The sequence below is a fragment of the Pituophis catenifer genome, unplaced genomic scaffold (genome assembly GCF_029215685.1).
Source record: "Pituophis catenifer annectens isolate HBS135680 unplaced genomic scaffold, rPitCat1.0.hap2 SCAF_8, whole genome shotgun sequence".
NCBI classification, from domain to species: Eukaryota; Metazoa; Chordata; class Lepidosauria; order Squamata; family Colubridae; genus Pituophis; species Pituophis catenifer.
In genome coordinates this window covers 12,739,541-12,764,728 of record NW_027256888.1, presented here as the reverse complement: position 1 = coordinate 12,764,728, position 25,188 = coordinate 12,739,541, and the positions used below count along the sequence as shown (strand labels likewise).

Below are 25,188 nucleotides of genomic sequence, written 5' to 3'. Positions count from 1 at the left end.
ATGTGCTAAAATAAGCCCTCCCCGAAAATATTTAAAGACGGCAAGAGGAGCCCCATCTTGCTCCATGCGCCCCAAAATAATAAAACCTCCCCGAAAATAAGGCCAAGCGCTTATTTCGGGGTTCAGAAAAATATAAGTCAGGGTCTTATTTTCAGGGAAACACGATATACTATAGGGTCTCCTGCTTGTACAGGGCGTTGAACTAGAAGATCTCCAAGATACCTTCCAACTCTGTTATTATCTGATAAATAGAAGATAATCTCAAGGGTTTAACCAGCTGCCTTCCATAGATGGGGCCTCTTTTACATAAGAATAGATGTTATGTGTCTTAACTGCCTGGCAACAAGAACAAAAAGTAATCTGCGAGCCAAGACTTTATGTAGGCTTATTTATAACATCAAATCCAAACTTAATTTTCAACTGCAATCAAGTTAATTGTAGTTAGGAGTTTATCAGCCATGTTGATCTGTAGGTCTCTGTTAGGACAAGGGTGGGGTCTAATGGGGAGTCATGCACAGCAGAGAGGAGGTAGAGAGCAGGAGGAAATATAATCTTGTGACCTACTCCAGATTACTAACACATAAATAAGTTGCTTGTTCCATGTGCAACACCCTTCCTCTGATTTTCTTTTGGGCTACGGATTATTAACTCTGAATTCCAAGGCTTAGATGAAACTTGTTACCATCCTGATATAACCATAGCTTTGATAAGGCATTTCCTCTAATATTTAAACTATTCTTGCTTCTGTGATGTTATTCGTATTTAATATCAAATTGGTTCTGTCCCTGCATGTAAACATACCTGAGGGCTGGTTCCTCAAAATGCAGTCAATTTCATCGTAAAATCTCATCTTCCTGCTTGGGCTACCAAGCTGATTGTTTTCTTTCTGCACCGCTCGATACTCATATTTTAAGTTCTTGTATTTTGTACGACACTGTTTCCAGTCTCTGTCTATTCCAACTTTCATTAGCCTTCTGGCAATCTCCTCAAATATTTCTTTATTTCTCGTTGCTCCTTCAAGCATTTGTTGTATTTCCTCATCTGACCATATATTTATTAGAGCTCTGACTTCATTGTCACACCAATGCTTTCCTGCTCCTGTGTCATTGACTGTAATAACTCTAAAGTGATTTTGGGCTTCATCCAAGGTCATCTGATTGTCTGAAGATTCAAAATTAAAAGAACTGAAAGTGTGTCACAAAATAAAAGCAGATTATTGCATCCCTCCTCAAAACTATTAGATAAAAAGATTCAGTGGGTATTTAATTAGGAAAAGATCTGAACAAAAAAAATGGAACATTATATAAAGAAATTAGGGCTGTGTGCCACTTCAGAAACAGTCTCCAAAATTTGCATATGGTTCTGTATGTAGCTCTTAGTTGTAACTTCTTAAAACTACTACAGGGTTTAATAACTTACATTAGACTAGATACACTTTCATTTAGTAATATTTTGGTGATAGATTTGGAAACATTTCAAGTCATGTTAATGCATCACACTGTCCTGACTGTAGGCCAGCATACTTCATATGCCTCCTACTTGGTAGCTTATGAGAAAGCATCTAAATTGGAGATTGTGCTTTGCATAGGATAGCATTGTATTTGTGGCTTGCATGGTCTTCTGAAAACTGATTAAAATTTGGCTTTTTTGAAAAGCCTTGGGAGACTCATTTAAGGTGGAATTTTTTTTGTCAACAGATCATTTGATGTTCATGGATAATTTTTATTGTGCTGTTAGGGTCTTTGCATTGATACAGTATTATTGAAGTTCGTTTTGTAGACCTTTCAGTAGGACCAGTTTCCAAATTGTATAAATGCAGTAAATAAAATGTGCTGAAAGTGACTGCTGCAGAAGGTGCTATAGGTGGCACTGATATACCGTATTTTTCGGAATATAAGATGCTCCGGACTATAAGACGCACCTACCTTTTTTGGTGAGGAAAACAAGAAAAAGAAATCTGTCTCTGCCTCCCAGCAATTTTGCCTCGTTGCAGCAAACAGCAAATAGCCTGCTTTACTTTCATTTTCATTTTCAGCATAGTTTGATTAATACAAGAAAAAAAAAAAATCTGCTCCCAGCAATTTACCTCCTTGCAGCAAACAGCAGAGGCCCACACAGCCTTAGGCAATCCCTGCAGCCTGAAACAGCTGAGAGTCGGGAGGCTGACCAAAGGGACAATCAATTTATGCTAATTAGGCTGTGCTGAAGCTGAAATGGGCTGTTTCTTCTTGCTGCTTGCTGCAAGGAAGTAAATTGCTGGGAGGCAGAGGCCAAAGGGTGGGGGCCAGTGGGTGGGCAGGGCTACATTCAGTGTATAAGACGCACCTAAATTTTCACCCCCTTTTAGGGGGGAAAAAGGTGCGTCTTATACTCCGAAAAATATCATAACTAAGGTTATTAACCCAATCTACTACACACTCTTACTAAAAAGCCTCAACTAACCAAACCTAAGGCAGATGGAAAAAGTCAATATCTCTGGTCTCATCTGATATTCATGTAAGAAAAATTGCAATTTTATAGCTATTATAAATTTTATAAATAAAATAAAATAAATTTGGAAGGTAAGAGGAGTGAATCCTTGTTCATCAAAGGCTTGTTGAAACAGGTTTGATGGCTCTGTGGAAAGCCTGAAGGTAAAAGTTTCCCAAAACAGGGACTGCTACAGAGAAAGATGGCTACTTTGTCTGCGTGCTTCTGATATCTGGAAATCCCTAACCCTTTCCCTGTTGAAACCCTACATTTGCAGCAAGTAGAGAATGACAATAGTGTTCAATTCATGACAACTTCATTTTGCACCAATGATGTCCCAAGGGTGCTTTTTCACGAGGTACTAGACTTTCTGGTTTTTCTTTGAAGACGTTTCATTTTTCATCCAAGATGTTGTGACCCAGGCCCAAGTAAGTAGTAGGAAAATCAGTCAGTGAAAAAACAAACTTCATTCAAACAACTGAGAATTACTTCATTCCCAGCGTCGTTCAACTAAATTAAAGCAAATTCCTCCCAACACAAATTCCTCAGTCCTATCTCAAACCTTGGTCCAATTAGGCAAACTGCCAAAGGCCTTTCTTGGCAAACGTTCAGAAGTCACAGATACAAAAATAAATACAAGACGAAGAAGACGAAGCTACCAACGTTGTTTTCCGGCAAAGCCCAAACGCCATTGCTGGTCTGTTTTAAGCCTTATGGGAGGGACCAACCATCTCTTGGCTCTACTCCCGAGTTGTCCTCTTTGCTTGAGCTGCTCTTGCCTTCTGGCAGCTCTTCTCATGCATGCATTAGGAACAGGCTCCTCCTGTTCCTCTGCCTCACTCCTATCAGTCTCTGGAGGCTCTGGAGTCCACACATCACTCCCCGATGGCCCTGGCCCCATCTCTGCCTCTGACGCAGAGCCCTCATCTGGGCCTTCCCCAGCCTCCAGGACTGGCCCATGTTCTTCCTCAGCCTCATCACTGTCTGACTCCGCTGCCAGCTCCGCAGGTTGCTGGTGGACCACAACGCTTGGATAAGAAGTGAAACGTCTTCAAAGAAAAACCAGAAAGTCCAGTTGCCTCGTGAAAAAGCACCTTTGGGAGAACCATGACTTGGATGACTGAGAATCTCCATTGACATGTACCAATGGTGGTTTCCAAGTCATCTTCAAAAGACAGGTCCGTATACTGTAGAACCGTGATGGTGGACCTATGAAACGTGTGCCAGAGGTGGCACACAGAGCCCTCTCTCTGGACACGCGCGCCGTCGCCAGCTGCTGTTCTGGTTTTCAGCGCACACATGCACGTGGGTCAGCTGATTTTCGTGGGCACCAGAGCGCCAGAAAGTGGCCAAAGTCAGGCCATTTTTCAGGCTGTTTTTTTGGGCCGTTTTCAGGCCATTTTGGGGCCATTTTTGAGCCTGGAAAATGGCCCTGAAAATGGCCAAAAAACAGCCTGAAAATGGCCCCAAAACAGCCTGAAAATGGCCAAAAAACAGGCATGCGTGCACCAGTTGGTCTTCGGGTTTCCCGTTCTCCAGAGCGCGCACATGCGTTCCGGTTTGGGCACTCGGTGCCAAAAATGTTTGCCATCACTGCTGTAGAACATGTCACGTGTCACAGTTAGAATATGATGTAATAAGAGCATGAATCCCTATTACCTCCTAGCTGTGGCTTTCATTTGCCATTCAAGCAGGAGCTCTAAGTCTCAGAGGACCATCAAATATTAAATCTCCTGCTGCAGAGATTTAGGCAGCTCCATCTAGAGCCAGAGTTCATCAAATATTTTTCTATATCTTCTCCCATTGTTGACCAGAAGCAAAGAAAAAGCTTACCTGTCCCAGGTGCCTGTTTATACACTGAGAATCCAGATGTATCCTCTGAGATTGTGCTGACTGAATCATCATCTGTCAAAATAACCCAGTTGTTCATTATGATGTTGTATGTCTTATATATTTATCTCTAATTAAATTTATTAAAGCAATATAGAAAACTGCTCCTCCCATTGCTATGTTCTTTAATGCTGCACCTTCTTATGAGGTGTTTCTTGGCATGCAGACTTCAACTGCCTTGGGCCTTTGTAATTTGGTGGTAATAATAACCCTAATAAATTAATATTTATCCTGAGAGAGTTGAGAAGAGTCTGCCTGTTATAAGATTGTTCTGCCTGTTTCAACAATTGACCAAAATAGAAGATCCAAGCAAGTATATGTTATACTAAGCTTTAGTTATGCTTATACCTATACCCTTTTCTCCAATTTTTATAGCATTGGTAAATAGTAAATTCTTAAAAGGCTTGATTGCATTGGGCAGCTTACATGAATTATTGCATCCTCACAACATTTTCATACCTAAAATCAGGGGTGCTATTCAGCAGGTTCTGACAGGTTCTGTAGAAGCAGTAGCGAAAATTTTGAGCAGTTCGGAGAACCGGCAAATACCACCTCTGGCTGGCCCCAGAGTGGGGTGGGAATGGGGATTTTGCAGTATCCTTCCCCCAGGAGTCGGGAGGGAATGGGGATTTTGCAGTATCCTTCCCCTGCCACGCCCACAGAACCGGTAGTAAAAAAAAATTGAATTCCACCACTGCCTAAAATGTCACAACGTCGCCAAATAAAGTTATAACCTTAAATTGGGAGAAACAGCAAGCCTCACTCTGAATACTGGTATATTATTAAAAAAAAGACTGATAGTATGACTATAGTCCATTGATGGTGAACCTTTTCGGCACTGAGTGCTGAAAAGGAAGCACTTCGTGTGCGTGGGTTCGTCTGGGCCGAGACCAGGAATAGGAGTTGCCCAGGGGCGTGCGCGTGCCGGAGAATGTACTCGTGCTTTCTTCAGGTTTCTTCTTCTTTACTGCCGGCAAGTCTTCAGGTTACTGCCACGCATGCGCACATGCTCACGCCAGAAAATGGAAGACAAGCACAAAGGCCAGCTGATTGTTGTGTGCGCATGCATGCCATAAACCCGGAAAAGGAACAGGCGCCGCCACTCTTGCCAGGTGACATGGCTCCACGAGCCACTTTGGGCATGTGTGCCATAGGTCCGCTATCATGGCTATAGTCCATAACACTAGAGGAATCTTCTTTACTATTCCTTCTCTGGAAAGCAAAATTAACTTCCCTCCCAATAGTTAGTGAGGTTTATTATTTTGTAATAAATACAAAATAGTTGTTTACTGTTTTCCTGAACTTGGTATCTTCTTTTAGTTCTGCTGACTGGGAATTCTGGGGTTTGCAGATCCAACACAGCTGAAAGGTTCCACATTGTGAAAACTATTCCATTTTATGGTTTAACATATTTTCATTTATTCCTCCTGTTGTTATAGTTTCTAATCCAGGATGCATCCAAAGTCATTTATATGTTGTGTTCCTGTGATATATACTTGGAGGTCTGCTTAGTTAAGTATAGGAAGATTTGCAGTTCTGATTTTCTTGTCTCTTCAGGCATTCTAAATGAGTAAATGTTCCACAAGTTCACTTACTAATTGCTAATTAGAAAGCAGTTTGGTAAAGTACGCTGCTTCTGAAAAGGCAGTAGAATAGTTTTGTATTAACATTCAGAGAGGTTGGAGCAGAAGTGGGCAACAATGGCCCCTTACGATTTATGGACTTCAACTCCCAGAATTCCTGAGCTCAGGAATTCTGGGAGTTGAAGTCCACAGGACATAAAATGGCCATAGTTGCCCACCCCTGGGTTGGAGGGATGGGTTGTCTAGGGCAGGGGTCCCCAACCCCCAGGCCACGGTCCGGCACGGGCTGCGCAAGCGAGTGAAGCCCCATCTGAGCATGTGCAAGATCCAGGCAGCATACAAAACCATGTTCCCCTGTCCGTGGAAAAACCACCCTCCATGGAACCAAATGGGGGGGGGACACTGGTCTAGGGGACCCATAGTGGCTTGAGCCACAGTGGTTAGAGTGCAGGCTACTTCTGCTGACTGCAATTTGGCAGTTCAAATCTCACCAGGCTTAAGGTTGCCTCCATCCTTCCAAGGTGGGTAAAATGAGGACCCAAATTGTTGGGGACAATATGCTGACTCTGTAAACCGCTTAGATAGGGCTGTAAAGCGATATATAAATCTAAGTGCTATTGCCATTGCTATTGTGGACCACTGAACTGCCTAACCATGTTCTTACATTAAGGCCAGGGCTCCACATTTGCAGGTTCCCAGATCACATACTGACATCAAGAGACTTGGGACCTATTGAAGTTTCAAATCCTTCCTCTGCACTTTCAGGGCCTGTCCATGTGTAAAACGTTGTCTTAAATCAGTGGCCTTCAATTGTTTTAACCAGGGACAGGTTTATATTTTCCATATGAAACCCTGTAGGAAGGATTGTAACTGGAAAAGGTGGTTTAATGGAAATAGTTAAACAGCCCTCTCTCTTTCTCTGTCTCTACACACACACAAACCCTGTTCTTCTGTTTTATAATTGAAATATACTGAGGCTGCTGTTTATTTTTTTAAAAGGACAGAATGGCTGAAGTTTCATTTGAGGAATGAAATGTATAAGTTGGTACGGATAAAAATTGCTTTTCAATTTGACACTTCTGGCCAATTAAATTGGTGAAAACTTGTGCTGCTGTTCAAATGGCTTTTAAATAAGGCGTTGGAAGCCTTTTGTTTGAAACTGCTACTAGTCAAAAATAGCTGAAGGGGGAGAAAAAAACTACATTTGGGGAAATCAAAGCAAACTCATTTTTTTGTCTACAGCTGAATTCAGACGGATTGCATAATACTTTATTTTTATAACTTTTTTCTAATTTTGAAAGGATTTTGGACACAAAAAGAAGAAAATAGCAACTGGAGAATAACAACTGGGGCAAATTGATCGGTAATTTAAAGGCCATTTAAAGTTACCACAGATTTCAAAAAAGCTACTTACAACCCTTCCATAAAGTTACAGCTATTGTCTCCCCAATCACATGATTGCATTCTGGGATCTTGGTAACCAGCTTGCATTTGCAACCACTTGCAGTGTCTTATAGTCACATGACTACAATTTGACTATTTTGCCGGTTTCCAGCAAAAAAACAGCCTATTGGATATGCTGGATTCATTTAATAGCCACGTGATTTGCTTAACCACTGCTGTAACTCACTGAGAGGTGATCATAAATATGGACATATAATCTCATCTGGTCATTTGGTGTCTTGATTTGCAACTGAAATGGCTTTCATTCGATATTCTGGTTTCTATTGCGGTTGTAAGTTGAGAACTATCTGCAGATTGTAAATATGTGGAGTAAGTGGAAACACTATTTTATAGAGCCAGATCAGACAAAAGAAAAATCAGTTAACATCCTGTTTCCGCAACTGGCAACATGATATGCAGGAAAGGCAGACACTTTCTAATGTTATGTCCCCAGATCTGCTGTTGATGTTTATCTCACACTAACTACAATTCTTAAATACAACTTGAGAGTCATTGTCAAGGGCATCCAACAAAACTTATTTATTTCAGCTGGTGGGGAGTGTTTATTATAGTGTTATACTTGCAAATTTAGTAAATTTGCAAGCGGTCAGCACCTGGAAATAATTTACCTGTTTTTATATATGCTATCCAATACCTCCCCTTTTTTTTCAAATAAACAATTCTGGTTTTTTATTTATTTGATATTGTACATTTAATTCTTTTCTCCAAAATCATCCACAGAACAGGATACTGAGGTCCATGGAATTGTCAATAAAACGAAGGTTGTAATGAGAATTATAAGCAGTTAGTATATTTTAGAAACTGATCTTGTGGAAGTAAATTCCATTGTTGGCGATGGAAGGCAAGGAATGCAAGTTGGCTGTAGAAGAAATGGGAGTTGTGCCAACAAGTGGAAATGTCTTAGCAACAGTAAATTTATCTTGGCAGGTTCTCTAGTATCTAGCAACTAGGCTGAAGCCTGCAGTTTCAAATAGATCATGTAGAGGCTTGAAGGCTGATACTTGATTTGGCTTCCCCCTCCCCCCCCAGACTATATTGATACTGTAGTTGAAAACTCAAGGGCAATGTGCGTCTGAGCCTCAGAGTAGAAAATGCCCATGGGAAAAAAATATCACTTGTCTTTGGAAGACACAGTTCTCTTGTTCTTTCTTGACAGTGGCTTAACTTTCCTTGCTATCATTCCTTTTCCATGCAAAATTTCCAAATGTTGCCAAATTGCAAACATTACAGCTGGAACAAACTATTCCAAGTTGCACAACACTTATGTAAACAGCCTTCCACATTGCATAATTGATTTCAGATGTTTTTGACCTGGGATACACCACTTAATATTGTTCTTTTATAACACATCAGATCTCCTTGAATAATACGAAGCCTGGTGGTTGTGTCAGTGCTTGATGTAGTCATGGTATAGATAGGAGCAGTGGTGGGTTGCCCCCGGTTCAGACCGGTTCGCAAGAACCGGTAGTATAACCGGCGGGAAGCTGCCCACCAACCCCGACGTCATCAGGAAGCTTCTGCGCATGCGTAGAAAGGCAAGCGGCCCAGTTGTGAACCGGGAGTAAAGGTAAGTACAATCCACCCCTGGATAGGAGGATCAGTTTAGGATATCATTCTATGTGGCCAATGCTTCCTTCTGCCTAGAGCAGGGGTGTAAATCTCGCAGCGTCCCGTTGTCACATGACATATCGCAACTTTCCCCCCTTTGCTAAAACAGGGTGGGCGTGACCAGTGCATGACGCATCTGGCCCACGGGCTGCAACTTTTGACACCCCTGGTCTAGAGAGAGAGGGGAGGGCTAACCTAGGACTCTCCAAAGATTGCTAAACCACTCACTGCCAGTATGGCTACGAATGCTGGGCAGTGAACTTCCAATAAAAGAGTCTTTTGTTATCCACCTTTAATTCTAGATGTCACTTTCAGCTGTTGTGGACCACTAAATACATAATTTCCCCTTCCCAAGCCGCAGCTTGTGAAGAATTGTAGCACGCACATATTAGAGCTTTCAGAATTTTGGAATAAACATTTCGTTGAGATGTCAGACAGTATGCGGTGTGAAGACATGATTACCTAAGTAGACATCAGCAGGGGATTACGTTGTTGTCATTTTTCTTGAATGGTTAGCCATATGGCTGCTTAAATTATCACTTGTGCCATTCAGTGTACTATTTTTCAGATCAACAGATCAATGTTTCTCGTTCATCCAGCTAACTATCATTGACTACAAAGAGGTGGGTGGAGGCTTAGGTGTTAAACAGGGTCTAGCCAGTGAACAGGAAAAGACTCCAGCAGGCCAACTGATACATCTCTGCAGACTCCAGGGCCACACCGAATCAGATTCAGGTGCATTAATGCATAAACCAGTCAATTGGGTTTGTGAATTCAGGTGAGCTGTTTATCTATCCAGGCTTGAAGATTAATGGAGTTTAAAACTAGCATACAGTATGCTGTAGGTCTGTGATGGCGAATCTATGGCATGTGTGCCACAGGAAGTACCGGAAGTCCGGAAACAGGCTGTTTCCTGCCTCGGGAGGGCTGGGGGAGGCCATTTTCGCCCTCCTGGAGGCTCTAAGAAAGCCTCCGGAGCCTGTGGAGGGTAAAAAATGGGCCTACCAGAAGTCTGGAAATGTTTCCGGCCTCCGGAGAGTTCAGGGAGGCTTGCTAGGCCCAAAACGGATCGTGGGGGGGCGCACACATGCGGGGGGGTCGTGCACGCCTGTGCTGGGGCAGGGCATACATGGGGGCATTTCATTATGGGTGCGGGCACGCACGCGTGCAATATTGCGTATGTGCATTCGTTTTTGGCACCCGAAGAAAAAATGGTTAGCCATCACTGCTATAGGTAGAAAGTGCTTTGCGAACCCCTCTTGGGTCAGCATTTTACTTCCAGATATTTTATTTTATTTTATTTTTAAAGGGGAAACAGTAATAAGTAAAAAAATCAAACTAAAGTTCTGATGTGATCTCCTCCTGACCTCCTTCATCCCTTGCCAATGATGCAACTTAAATGTTCCAAAGGGCGCAGTGGACTCGCGTCAGAAGAGGAATAGTCCAGTCCCTGGCATTTCTCATTCTTGTGTAATGCGTATTAAATTTTTGCTACATGCTCGATCCTATTCTTTTTCCATGATGAAATTTGAGATAAGAGTTCTCAAGTGCTTTCACCCTACTTTGGGTTACAGTTCTTTCGATATCAGCAATGCTGTGACATAAGCTTTTATGCCAGAATTTTGACTCTGACTCAGCGACATTATTATACAGGTAGTCCTCAACTTAACAACAATTCACATAGTGACCATTCAAAGTTACAACAGCACTGAAAAAAGCCAACTTATGACCATTTTTCACACTTTCAACCATTGCAGCCATAGTCCCCATGGTCACATGATTAAAATTCAAGGTGTTAGTTATCACCTTTAAAGCGCTCCATGGCTTAGGACCTGGGTACCTACGAGACAGTCTTTTGCCACCAATAGCCTCCCACCGACCAGTTCGTTCTCACAGGGAGGGACTACTCAGGGTACCGTCAGTCAAATTATGCCGACTGGTGACTCCCAGGGGGAGGGCCTTTTCTGTGAGAGCTCCAACCCTTTGGAATGAACTGCCCCCTGAGATATGAAATATCCCTGATCTCCGTGCTTTCCGCCGTGCCCTCAAGACCCTGATGTTCCAACAGGCGGGGCTAAACATATGAACATGTGAATGTTTTTAAAATGTTATCTAATTTTAGGTTCTATTTAATTGGGCCAAACTATGTTATAATAATAATTTTAATTAGCAATTTTATGATGTTTGTGTATCTATATTTTTCTTGACTGTACACCGCCTTGAGTCCTACAGGAGAAAGGCAGTATAGAAATATAATAAATAAATAAATAAATAAATAAATAAATAAATAAATAAATAAATAAATAAATAAATAAATAAATAAATAAATTTCATATGCTTGGCAAGTGACTCATATTTATGATGAGTGCAGTGTCTGGGGATCATGTCCTTTTGAGACCTGATGAGCAAAATCAATGGGGAAGCCAGATTCACTTAACAGCTGCATTGCTAACTGAACAACTGCTAAATTGTTCACTTAACAACTGTGGCCAGAAAGCTTGTCAAATGGGACAAAACTCAATAAATGTCTCACTTAACAACATAAATGTTGGGCTCAGTTGTGGTCGTAATTTGAGGACTACCTGTATTAGACAAAGAGGAACTTCCCAATTCAACCTTTTTTTTGAAGGATAAAAGCTATTCATGTAAGATAACTTTTCAGATCCATGGGCTTTATCCAGCATTGCTCTAATAAGGAAGATATAATAGGCTTGGCCTAAAATTGTTGGTATTTCAGTAATTTTTCCACTTTCTTGTTCCCTTTTTTCCTGAAATGCTTCTTAAGCTCTTTTCAAGCAAACGGAATGTGTTAAATTGCTTTTTTATGCAATTAGTCAGTTTTCAGATAAATTTTATATTCCACGAATAATACCGCCATTTTACAGAAAGAGATTCAATTGCAACATTAACGTGATACTTTACTATTCGTGGTATCTTGTATCAGAATATTTCATTCCATCCATGTGATCTGATGGTGATAATAATAATAACCTTTATTGTCACTGCACAACATACGTCCAAAAAGATTGGTGGAGCTCCCTCAGTGCACCCCCCCCAACACAATACAACTCACAGTGGAAACAGAAAATCCCTAACCCAATAAATCATATTAACGAATACCCATATCTTTGATCTTTCACGGACTCTCTGCTCTGTATTCCATCTACGGAAGCAAATCTACCTACTCTTTATAGAGCTTTTTGTCATACTTAATATGAATTATTTGGAGTGCTTAGATTCTTGTCCCTAAAAAGTGGACCCGTTCATAAGTGCTGAGATTATGATTTTTCTGCAATGATAATTGCTTGGTGTATGGAGACATGAAAAGGCTTTTCTTCCATGCTTCCATTCTTCCCTTTTCTTCCATGCTTCCCAAGTTTAGAAGCGTTTGCTTTTGATTAACCATCATTTGCTGTTATTCAGCACTTGTAAAGCTGATTAATGTGTCTTATGACTTGTTTCATATACACTTTGGAATCAGAAGCTTCCACGGTTTTTTCCACCAAAGAAAGGAAGGAAGGGAGAGAGAGAGAGAACTGTGCAAGTATGGAAAATGGTTAAGCTTAGTGCATTCAGTCTCTGTTACATCAAAGAGCTTCATTAGCTAAAAAATAAATAAATCTCATCAATCCCCCATGACAAGTGATTGTGACTCTCATTTTGTACATGTGGAGGACTAAGGTAAAGGACATTAATTCACTCAAGGATTTTTAATCAACAGGGCTGCTGAAATACTGTGTAGGTTAATACTGGTGTCTAAAACCATTGTGATGAAAAGATCATACAAACAGAGGTGGGTTTAACATAATTTTACAACCGTTTCGCCATAAACTGAAAATGTGAGCGTGTGTGCGCGCCTTCTGCACATGCGTGTGGCCTTCCATGCATGTGTGCAGCCTTCCATGCATGCGTGCGCCTTAGAAAACATGGCTAAATAGGACGGCATAGCACCAGGCCAGCTGAATACCACCACTGCCTACAAACCATTACATGAAGCCCCGAGTCTGGAAATAGGGTCCTTTTTGCATTTCCTTCCCTCTAAGATAGGAGTCTCCAAACTTGGCAAGTATAAGACCTCTGGACTTCAACTCCCAGAATTCCCCAGCCAACATGGTTAGCTGAAGAATTCTGGGAGTTGAAGTCCACAAGTCTTATACTTGCCAAGTTTGGAAAAACCTGTTCTAAGCTAAACCCCTTTCTCAATGGCCTTTAGAGGAGATTCCTCACTAGGCTCAATGTGCAGATCGAGCAAAACAAGGGATGGATTAGAATAAAGGAATGTGATGCCAGGATCAAATGGAATTTAAAACTAACAGACTTTTCTAGATTGCATTGATTTGCCATTCTTTCTGAATTTGGCCGATAAAATTAAGGGGGAAAAAATAATGCTATTCTCCAGGAGAAAATACAGCCTTTCGTGTTCTTTCAGCTTTCTCCAGACCACAGGTTTAAAAAGCAAAAGAGACTTTAACCACAGGTAATGAAAACCCATATTGTTTGCAATGAATTAGCACATAATTCTCTGCTTATATTTCACCCATGCTTTATCTGGGTGAAGCTTACACCAAACAAGAGTGTTTAAAATGAAGATAAAAGCGTCAGATATGGCCAGTGTGGAAAATGGCTTTTCAAATTATCTGTTATCATGACTGCAGTTGCCACAAAGGATAACATCTTGAAATATTGGTATTGAAATTTAGAGGAATCTCTGAATTCTCTTATCAGTTTAGATAATAATCTCAACCATAATTTTTTGTGCAATATATACCTGTCACTAGTGCTATGTCTTAAAAAGCTTATCCTCCCCCAAAGCTTTAAATTTATGAAGCTCATATATTGTCAATTAAGATATGTGTCTCTAGGCTACAATTAAATTTCCATAGCTTTTGTTTGAAATTAATTTTGACTATTCCAAGATTTTAACGAAAGAACAGACATAGAGGTAAACAAAGAATATTTTTTAAAATATTTTCTTTTAAAAAATTGTTATATACACGTACCCTCATTGATTGACTTACCTATATCAATTGGTTCTTGCTTTATGTGTGAGAACTCTGGAATCATATTGATGGAATTGTTGTCTTCCTGAATTACTGTAAAAATTTAAAGTATTTTTTTAGAAAACATAATTGACATATGACTGAATTTCATGTTTAATACACATATTTCAATTTAAAAAGTTAGTTTGGAGCTAAAATATTCTCTAGTAGTTTCCTGATATTGTTCTAAACAATTGTATTCAAAGATTTTTATTATGAACGAATAGAATGGAATGGAATTGAATAGCTTTATTGGCCAAGTGTGATTGGACACACAAGGAATTTGTCTCTGGGGCATAAATTCTCATGTGCATACAAACAACAAAGTGATAAATCATGTTTATAGTCCTCATAAAAATACATTAATCCTAAATCATAGAATACAACACTTAGTGATAGTTATAGGATATTAATAAGCAATCAACATAAATCATACTAGCATACTAAATAAAATTATAAATCATAAGATACAAGCAACAAAGCTATAGTCATAAGAAGATAAGGAGATAGGTAATAGGAAAGATGAGAAGAATAATAGTAATGCAACCTTACTAGATAGTTTGACAGTGTTGTGGGAATTAGTTCTTTATATTTATATGCTGAATGTTATATTCTGTAGTGAAGAATAATAGGCAGCATTAACTACAAAGATGCTATACCGAAATGGGAAGCATAGTTAGGAGGTTTGAGACTTCCAAGATTTCTTTCTACAGGATTAACCCTACTGTTATCCATGCAACTTATGTTTTACAAATAAAACTCTCCTAACCATTTGTTATTTTAGACTGCAAGATAACAATTATTTGTGCATCAAAACTAAATGGTTCAGGTGTGACTTCTTAATGCCTATTTTACTTTTTTGTAGACATTGTGGTGGCGCAGTGGTTAGAGTGCAGTACTGCAGGCTAATTCTGATCACTGGCTGCCTGCAGTTTGGCAGTTCAGATCCCACCAGGCTCAAGGTTGACTCAGCCTTCCATCCTTCCGAGGTCGGTAAAATGAGGGCCCAGATTGTTGGGGGCAATAGGCCGACTCTGTAAACCGCTTAGAGAGGGCTGTAAAAGCACTATGAAGCGGTATATAAGTCTTAAGTGCTATTGCTACTGCGGGTAAGCATGGTGTGTCACATGATTAATAAGGTAAAAACATTTCTGAGGTTATAAGATTCCTGCTAACAACATTTACATATGCACCTGATCATCTTGGCAATAATATAGAAATGGTCTGTCGTTGTTTTCTTCTGAGATTTTTTTATCCTTTCCAGTCTATATCCTTGATAGTTACCCATTCCTGTGCTAGCCAGATTGACTGTCTTTAGGTTTTTTTTTAAGTTCAAGATCACTTAGATGCTGCCACAATTATGAATCCCATATTGCTAAAAAGCACATAAAGTCTTGCTTGTTTCCCACATTCCATTTCTGTCCTTTAAATATGTAGGAAATATGCATAATTAGATTTAACAGTCTGGTGTATTGGCTGAAGAAATTTTATCAGAGGATGTGGAAAATGTTGCTTTCTGAAACGGGTAGTCCTTGACTTAGAACCACAGTTGGGACTTGAATCTCGGTCATTGAGTGAAGTGTCTCTTAAATGAGACATCCACATCTACATGACTGCTTTGCTCAGCGACCTCAATCCCAGCATTGCCAGTTGTGGTTGTTAAGCAATTTTACAGGACATTAAGTAGAGCGAAGGCAGGGGAAGCTCAGTGCAGGCTATATGGCCCATTGGCATGTGGACACCAGCCATGCCTGGGTGGCCAGGGTCTGCCCCTCACCCAACAACCCCCAGGGGAGGGAGCAGCCTGTGGGGAGCTGAACTCCTTCAGCAGGCAGCTCTTTCACCCAGACACGAGAGGGACTCCTCCCAGCAGGCGGTAAGCAGCTTGCAACTTTCCCTGCCCATTTTGCCATTGACTTTCTGGGTTTGCCAGCAGAGAAGATTGCAAATGGTGATCTCCCGATCCTCAGGGAGCTCAGCAACAATCCTAAATGCAAACAGGTTGCCGAGCACCCAGATCACATCACTTGGGTAGGGAGCACATGTGCAACATTTGAAAGTACTTTACAAACTATACATGGTGGCTTGCGGGACACAGTGGCTCAGTGGCTAAGATGCTGAGCTTGTCGATCGAAAGGTTGGCAGTTCAGCGGTTCGAATCCCTAGTAATGGGGTGAGCTTCCATTACTTGTCCCAGCTTCTGCCAACCTAGCAATTCAAAAGCACATAAAAAATGCAAGTAAAAAAATAGGGACCACCTTTGGTGGGAAGGTAACAGCACTCCGTGCACCTTTAGTGTTTAGTCATGCTGGCCACATGACCACAGAGATGTCTTCGGACAGCGCTGGCTCTTCGGCTTTGAAATGAAGATGAGCACCGCCCCCTAGAGTCGGGAACAACTAGCACATATGTGCAAGGGGAACCTTTACCTTTACCAACCATAAAACATCCTTTCTGAGGCTGTTATTTTGAACCACCAGCAAATGGTTGTAAGTTGAGGGCAACCTGCATTGTGCGATATTCGTATGCATATTAAAATGTGCCCACACAATAGGATTGGTTTACGGATTCGTATCCTGACATTTATTTTGAGGTTACTAACTCAAGCAAGTTTGCAGGCATTAACATAAAGAACAGTGAATGCATTGTTCCTCTTATCTCCCATAACCACATTTGGGTTTTGTTTTGTTTTTTTGTCATTATGATGGCATTAAGAATTCTCTTAAGAACTGAAGTCAAGGAAGTGAAGAGTCTCCCTTTTTTCTACAAAATAATGTAATTATTCATTTTACTTTGCACACTACTGAGTTTTATCCCAACAAAGTGGGGAGGAGGTCTGACCTTTAATATAATTGGTTTCTTGCTGTTTGGCGATGTGGATCCTTGTGATTGATAATACAATCAATTACAGAAGAATCCAATACAGATCCAACCAAAGAGTGAAAGTCCAAGTTTATCCTGGGGGGTCAGTGACTTTGTTATCTGACTGCAACTGCGTTCTAAGCTGTTGGATAATTGGCAAATATTAAGCAAGAAAATCTAATGGTAACATTCCAGTCAACATTCAATATTGGTTTATTGATTTTTATTCATGCTGATTTTCATATCTGTTTAAAAGGCATCCCTTAGGTTATTTTCTTATCTTAGGAAAGTAATACTGATTGTGTACTGTACATGCTTTTTCAGCTTTTGAAATTTTAGCCCCTGTTTGCTGTTATCAATTAAATGACCATTCAGACAGAACAAACTATGAAGCTCATGCTTCATGAGTGTTGGAGGAATAAGTTTCTAGAAAATTCTCTGTAATAATTTGGCGCCCTCTACTGGCCAAGCTATGGTAATAGCATGTGGTGGTAGCATACGGCAGATGTTAGGAGTTGATGTTCATATAGGACAGTGGTGGCGAACCTTTGACATGCATGCCAGAGGTGGCACGCAGCGCTCTCTCTGTGGGCACGTGTGCCATTGCCAGAGCTCTATTTCGGGCCCCTGCCGTGAGTGGGCGCGGACGCATGCGTGGGGCTTGCAGTTTGGGCACGCACACACACTTCAGGCACTCAGTGGCTAAAAGGTTTGCCATCACTGATACAGGATTTTCTTAATTTTGAAATATTACTTTGGTTTTCAATAGAGTGAGAAAGCCTCTTAACCCAGGGGTGTCAAACACATGGCGGCATCATGTGACATATCAGGACTTTTTCCCCCTTCGCTAAACCGGGCATGGGCGTGTCCAGCACGTGACGCACCCTGCCCACGGGCCGGAAGTTTGATAGCCCTGTTGTAACCAATGGATTCATATATGAATTAATGTCTTAGTAATGACTTAGTAATGTCTAGAATTCATCATATCAAAGTGGAAAAAGGAATATAAGTAGTCCTCGACATATGGCCATAGTTGAGACCACAATTTTGGTCGTAAGTTATGATGGTCACAAAGCAAGCAACCGCACCTAATTTTACTATCTTTTTTACATTAAATGAGCTTCACAATTATTAAGCAAATCTATTCTTTAGGAAGCATTTCCAGCAAAAACATAAATTACGGTGACATGAGCACAAGGTGCTGTAAACAGTCCTGAAATCAACAAACTTGAAATCCAGGTCATACGTCGCATTTTCATGGTCTGTTGAAATTTTGGTTATTAGGCAACCGGTCAAAAGTCAAGGACTATCTGTATTAGGCTAATGTGAGCATTACCTATATTCCAACATCTCCCTCCTTCCTCTCTTATTTAGGTTTTGGGAGTGAAGGTGGCTTCACTTTATGATATTTTATTTATTACATAATAAAATAGATGCATCTCCATGTTGAGCAGAATAAACCAGGCACTAAAATTGGAGACAGGTTCAATGAATGATTGTTGTAAAACTGTTGATTATCACTTCATGCACAAAATGCTGCACTGCCAGTTTTTTTAACACCAGACCTCAGCAAAATTGTAAAATGAGTTTCTGTCACAGACAGAGAAGACTTTTCGCAAACATTTGTCACTTGATATCATTTGTCAAGGTCTTTATCCATTACCACTATGATTATTTGTTGTGAAAGACTTGTACTTTATTTATCAAATTAAACAAGTACACAGAGAGAACCTAGAGATGTAGAAAAGGCGTCAAAGATTACAACGAACTGAAGTTTCCTCAGAAAAAAATTATTATACTGATTACACAATAAAGATGGCAAAATTCTCATTGGTAATGGAGGGAAGGCAGAATTACCTCAAACAGGTTAGTCCTCAACTTAAGAGCACAATTGGGACCAGAATTTTACAACCTTTTTGCCATGGTTGTTAAACAAATCACTGTAGTTCTTAAGTGAATCACATAGTCATTAAGGAATCTGGCTTCCCCATTGACTTTCCATGTTAGAGGCCAGCTGAGAAGGTCACACATGACCTGGGATGTCATTGTAAATACCAGTTGCCAAGCACCCAAATTTTGATTACATGACCATGGTAATGCTGAAGTGATCATAAGTGCCAGGATCGTTTGTAATTTACTTTTTTTTCAGCGTCATAACTTCGAACAGCAGCCAAAATGTGGTAAGTCGAGGATGATCTGTGTCTGTTTTGGCTCAGCCTTTTCTGGTGTGTGGATATCTGTTCCACTAGGTCAGAGATGGCTAACCTTTTTGCCATTGCGTGCCAAAAGCGGAGGAGCATGGGGGGGTCGTGTGTGCATGTGCCCCATAATTCAATGCGCCCCACGCATGTGTGCATGACTCCCCCTGCTTTTGGCACACGGTGGGCCCAGTAAGCCTGTTTTTCGCCCACCCCAGGCTCCAAGAAAGCCTCTAGAGGCCAGAAATGGCCCATTTGCCAATTTCCAGGGGGCCCGGAAGGCCTGAAAATCAGATGCGTGTGCCGGAGCTGAGCTAGGGAAACACTCGCGTGCCCACCAATATGTCTTTGCGTGCCACCTGTGGCATGCGTGCCATAGGTTTGCCATCATGGCACAAGATGGTTGTGAAGAACAAAATGAAGCCAAGTGGAAGGTTGAGACTGATGGATATGTTCGGAAAAATCTATTTACTATAAGCTGAATATACGTCTCTAGCTTTGGATGATGTTGCATCCTATGATATTGAAAACAATTTGATGATAATCTGTCTGAAACACAGTTCATTACCTTTAATAAATCCTTGAGAACTGGTGAATTGCTAGGTGGATAATGGAGAGCTAGTGTTGCCCCCAATTTCAAAAAGTAATAAAGATCCAGAGAACTACACTAAGCACTTTAGCATCAATTCTTGAAAAGATTCTGGGGCAGATCATTAAACAATGCAATACAATCATTAGAGCCCAGAGTGTAATTGTTAAAGGTGGAATTTGCTGGGCTAACCTTGCCTTGCTTTTACATCCTTAGTAGACTGGGAAATGCTACAAGGATAATTGATCTTGATTTCAAAGTATGGAGTAAATGACATGCTTGTTGCAAGGAACTGCTGCTGGTTTGAAAGTACTATACTCTGTCTGTTTCTCATCTTCCTCTAATATGTACCTGGATGCCCCAAGATTAGGTCCTGCCTGATTATAAACTGAATTATCATCCAGCAGTGAGATGCAGCTAAAGAAAACGTAAATGTGGTTTTAAGTTTCGTTAGCAGAAAAGTAGCAGGAGTTAGAATTACATTTAAGATAAATTAACAGACTTTTGGGTAATAATAATTCATCTGGACAGTTTCTCACCCCTAAATTCTTGGGTTATTGGATTTACTGAAACTATGACTTTGGACTCTCTTCACATTTAAGTTGTATATTTCCTAGTTAATGCATTCATTAAAGCTCCTGATTTTCTCATTTTATTGTTTGCCTCATAGTCTTAATCAGAACAGACGCTGAACATAATATGAATTCTTAGGTACTTGAAAGAATGTCACAGAAGAGGAGGACCCGTTTTCTGCCATGTTTCCCCCAAAATAAGACTGGGTCTGATATTAATTTTTGCTCCAAAAGACGCATTATGGCTTGTTTTCTGGTTAGGTCTTATTTTCGGGAAAACAGTATAATCTTAATACACTGAATAATGGGTTTACATTTCAGGGAAGAAGATTGCAGTTTAATGTTAAAAAATTATTCCATAATAACATGTAATAGTGATACTCATTGTCATCGGGGCACTTGGTACCATGTCGAAGAATTTTATAACATACATCAGCAAATTGCAGCTTCCTGCAATAACACCAGCGGAACTGCAAAAAACTGTGCTACTTGGAACATCATACATCTTAAGAAGGTACTTGGTTGATACCTAGGACGCTGGTAGCAATCCGTATCAACCATTAGCACCAGTCAATGGTATTTGTGATGCATTTTTGAATGTTCAGTCGACTGAGTTTCATATTTAATGAATAAAGATGATGATGATGATAATAATAATAATAATAGTAATAATAGCAGTTCAACATCAAATCCAGTTTTCCAGAAAAATACCCTTTTACTGGAAAGCTATATGCTTTTGTTTGGATTTTTGCATGAGGCCTTATACACATAATAATGTACAAAAGGATAAAATGAAATTTACCTGAATCAATAATTTCTTCTTTTATATGCTCCCTCCTGAGTGTGGAATTTGGTTTTCCCAAGTGCCCAGAGTTATCTCTCTCTGCTGTGCTGCGTATCACTAAAAGAACAAAAAGCAACATTATGTAAATGCTGGAATCATATTGTAGTGTTTGGAATTTTAATAGTTTAGTCAAAAAATTTACCACCAATTTTCTCATAGTCACCTGCATTTGGCATTTTCCTTGTATTAACGTCTCCGGATGTGTTACGAATAAAGTCCTCTTCACCTGTAATTCAAAGCAATTCTGCATAAAATGTTACGGATTACAGTCTTACAGCTGTAAAATTCTGTTTCCTGTAAATGATGCTCAGTCCTTAACCAGCGAAGCCAAACTCAGTCCATCAGCCTTAAATTGTATTTTGCCGTTTAAACAATTCCAGACAGGGAACAAACATAATACATTAATCATATGACCCAGAAGTCCATAATATTCTGTGGATTGCATTTACTACAGCGAATATCTTTGCAAATCTTAAGTGGCAATGTAATAGAGATAGCTTAGCCTTTTTAGAATCCTATGTAAGTGTCTTCCTAGCAGTGTGGACAGCTCATATCATCCTTGGGCAGCAAATCAGCAGCTGTGCTGGCTAGAGATGATATGGTCTGCAGGGCATCCAGTTAGGAAATGCTGAATAATACCATGTTTCCCCAAAAATAAGACCGGGTCTTATATTATTTTTTGCTCCAAAAGACTCACTAGGGCTTATTTTCTGGTTAGGTCTTATTTTGGGGAAAATATGGTACTAAATGCATCCATCTGGCTGACAATCTTAACTGGGGCTTATTTTGGGGGTAGGGCTTTTATTACAAGCATCCTGAAAAATCATGCTAGGACTTATTTTCCGGTTGGATCTTATTTTTGGGGAAACAGGGTAGCAATAGCACTTAGACTGCTTCGTAGTGCTTTACAGACCTCTCTAAGCAGAATCAATATATTGATCCCCAATGATGTGTGTCCTCATTTTACTGACCTCGGAAGGATGAGTCAACCTTGAGCCAGTCGGGATCGAACTCCAGGCTGCAGACAGTCTGCAATACTGCATTCTAACTACTGTGTCACCACAGCTCCTAATTACTCCTAAATACAAGGAGTTGTAGCTGCGCTTTCAGAGCCCTACCCCTTTTACCTTGCATCATAGTAAGGGACGATCTTTGATCATAAAGCTGTGGCTTCCATTTTGGTTTGGTTTGTTTTTAAACACCCACAGATATCCCTGATTTCCTCACTACCTCACGGTATTTTATGGCAGCTATTATTTTCAACCCTTTCAAACACTTGACTTTATTCACTGAATGTCATCTTAATTAAAGCGCCTGACCAACCGGATCCCATATCAATCTTTCTACATGAATTATTTTTCTAGTTTTCTTTCTCCCCTTTTGATAGTTCGAATTAAGCAGAGTTTGTAACATTTTACTGAAAATCTTTATATGCGAATTTTGCTGCAAAATTGACTTTAAAAGGTAACAAAAATTTTACCTCTTAATTTTTTTTCTATTGTGGTCTTTATCCATTCTGTTGGTTTCTCGCCATAGCCATTATGGCATCTGCTTGGTTTATCTGCATTGTGTCCCAAAATAGCATCCAATTCTCTGAAAAACTTCATAGTTTTGCTTGTGTTGCCCGAGTGCTGGGCATCTTTAACACTCTTGTATTCATGCTTTAGATTTTTATATTTCGTTCTGCATTGCTTCCAGTCCCGGTCAATTCCAAATTTTTGTAGTCTAGCAGCAACGTGTTCAAATATCCTTTTGTTTCTGACTGTTCCTTCCAGTTGTTGCTGAATGCTCTTCTCTGACCAGATTCGTATTAGAGCTCTTACTTCATTAACAGTCCAATGCTTTCCTCCTTCGTTTGCTACAGAAGGAATGAAGGGGAGATTTTTGGAAGCATCTAATACTGTGGCTGGATTACCTGCATCAGGTAGGATAGGAGAAAGACACAGATATGTATTACCTGCATTGGGTAGGGTGGGGGTCAGGATCAGGTAGAGATAGTAAGAGAGAGAATGTGTGGTTAACTATTTTTCTTCTCCAGGAACATCTAGGAAAATATCGAAATTAATTCAAGCTGGATAGTACCAGTAAAATATAAAATTGCTTTTATACGTTCTCTTCAGTGGTGGAATTCAATTTTTTTTTTTACTACTGATTCTGTGGCCGTGGCTTGGTGGGCATGGCAGGGGAAGGATACTGCAAAATCTCCATTCCCACCCCACTCCAGGGGAAGGATACTGCAAAATCCCCACTCCTGGGGGAAGGATATTGCAAAATCTCCATTCCCACCCCACTCTGGGGCCAGCCAGAGGTGGTATTTGCCGGTTCTCTGAACTGCTCAAAATTTCCGCTACCAGTTTTCCAGAACCTGTCAGAATCTGCTGAATAGCACCCCTGGTTCTCTTGGAAAGTTATTATGTCAGGCAACAATTTGGGGGGAGGGAGGGGAGAAATCTGAAAGAGAATCCATAATATTGAGATCCAATTATCACTATTGCATTAATTCTTCTGGATGATTCATGGGTCAGAATTGTATATTAGACTGGCCAATCCACAGAAAACACTGTTTTAAGCCTCTCAGCCTTTATTTGCTTTTCTCCAAAGCCATACAGCACAATTCAATGGAAAATGGCAAAAGTTTGGCTGGGCATTTTTTTCTGGAAATTTAAAATTATAACAGCAACCAAAATAGTTGTGTTCAGTCTCTCTTAAGTTTGGGGATTCTATTTTTTTTTTTAAATCAACCTAAAACCCAACAGGAAACAAGCTTGCTGTAGTGGTTAAGGCACCCCTACTAAAAATTGGGAGACCATAAGTTCTAGTCCCAGCTTGGGCACAAAACCAGCTGGGTGACCATGTCACTTTCAGCCCAAGAAAGGATACAATACAAAACCACTTTTGAAAAACCTCGCCCAAAAACTGCAGGGATTTCTTCTGGCAGTCTCTGAAAAATCAGACACTATTGAATGAAAGGGGGAAAAAACTCTCTATCCAAAAAGGAGGGGGGGAACTTGCTCCCTTTTGTGATGTCATTGCAATGGCTTTTCTGGGCCATTATTTATTGTAATACCATTAAAATGTATAATTAATTAGTGTCTAAAATCCAGTGGTGAAATCCTCCCCTGTTTGCCACCGGTTCGCTGCCCGCACTTCGCACGGAAAAAAGAGGCTTGGGAAGGTAAGTAGAATAGAGTTGGGGGGAAACAACTGTGCCGCGCTATTTAGATTCACTAGAAAGTAGGATTTCCTGCTTTCTAGCGATTTTAAATTGCACGGCACAGCTAATCGTCAGAAATACCGGTTTGGAAGAACCAATAGCTTTTTTTTACTACCGGTTCACCTGAATCGGTAGTTTTTATCACTACCGGTTTGCCTGAACCGGTGCGAACCGGTAGCATTTCAACGCTGCTAAAATCACTGAAATCATAATTGTGACACTCTGAAACATTTTCTTGAAATTACTGTTATGAATGGGCTGTCCATAATTTCATAGGTGATATATAGACATATCCACTTCACATGTTACAGGTACAATGATCTTTAAATAGAGAAATTATACTCACTTTGCCTTAGATGGAATCTGATTCTTTTGGAATCAGCTTTTTGCTCGAGTTGGTTCCAAAAATGCATTAACAACTGACTTTTGTTATTAAAATTAAAATCTTGCATGTGGGCCTTATTTTCTTGTGTAGAGTCTCAGAACTGTTAACTCATCCTACTTTGTCCTTGTTGATAGGGAAATTTGCTAGGAGCTAACCAACTTCAGCATTTTTCAAAAATTAATTTTGCTGCGTCTCCCCACTTCAGTATTTTACTTCTCATATGAGTAGACTCACACTTGCATATAAGCAGTTCTTTTGTGAATGTCAACTAGAGGTATATTGAGCGACTCTTATTTCTAAACTGGAATGGGATGGGATGGGTGTCGGCAGCCCGTGGCTCTAGAGCGTGCGGCTCTTTCATCCCCCTGCTGTGGCTCCCTGTTGGCTGAATCCACCACAGGCTGGCCTTGCCCCCCCTCCCAATCACTCCTCGCCTGGCCTGAGAAGGTAAGGGGGATGGCAGGGGATGGA

The 25,188-nt window shown here is 40.4% G+C and overlaps 1 protein-coding gene and 1 long non-coding RNA gene across 3 annotated transcripts in view; one reads left to right on the top strand and one right to left on the bottom strand.

Moving 5' to 3' along the window:
• The window catches only part of PPAT (phosphoribosyl pyrophosphate amidotransferase), a 67,332-nt gene that overhangs the window by 13,256 nt on the left and 28,888 nt on the right, over window positions 1-25,188 (top strand). The window contains exon 1 of one of the 2 annotated variants that reach the window (XM_070948816.1): window positions 8,948-8,973. The exons of the other annotated variant lie outside the window; for it this stretch is intronic. The gene's annotated coding sequence lies outside the window, so the exon portion shown is untranslated. Of the gene's footprint in view, window positions 1-8,947; window positions 8,974-25,188 lie in introns of those variants that run through there. 2 annotated transcript variants of the gene reach the window in all.
• LOC139320474 (uncharacterized) lies at window positions 994-14,117 on the bottom strand. The gene is made up of 3 exons (XR_011600693.1): window positions 14,033-14,117; window positions 4,303-4,374; window positions 994-1,161 (listed from the first exon to the last, which is right to left on the bottom strand). It is a non-coding gene; the product is annotated as an uncharacterized lncRNA (long non-coding RNA).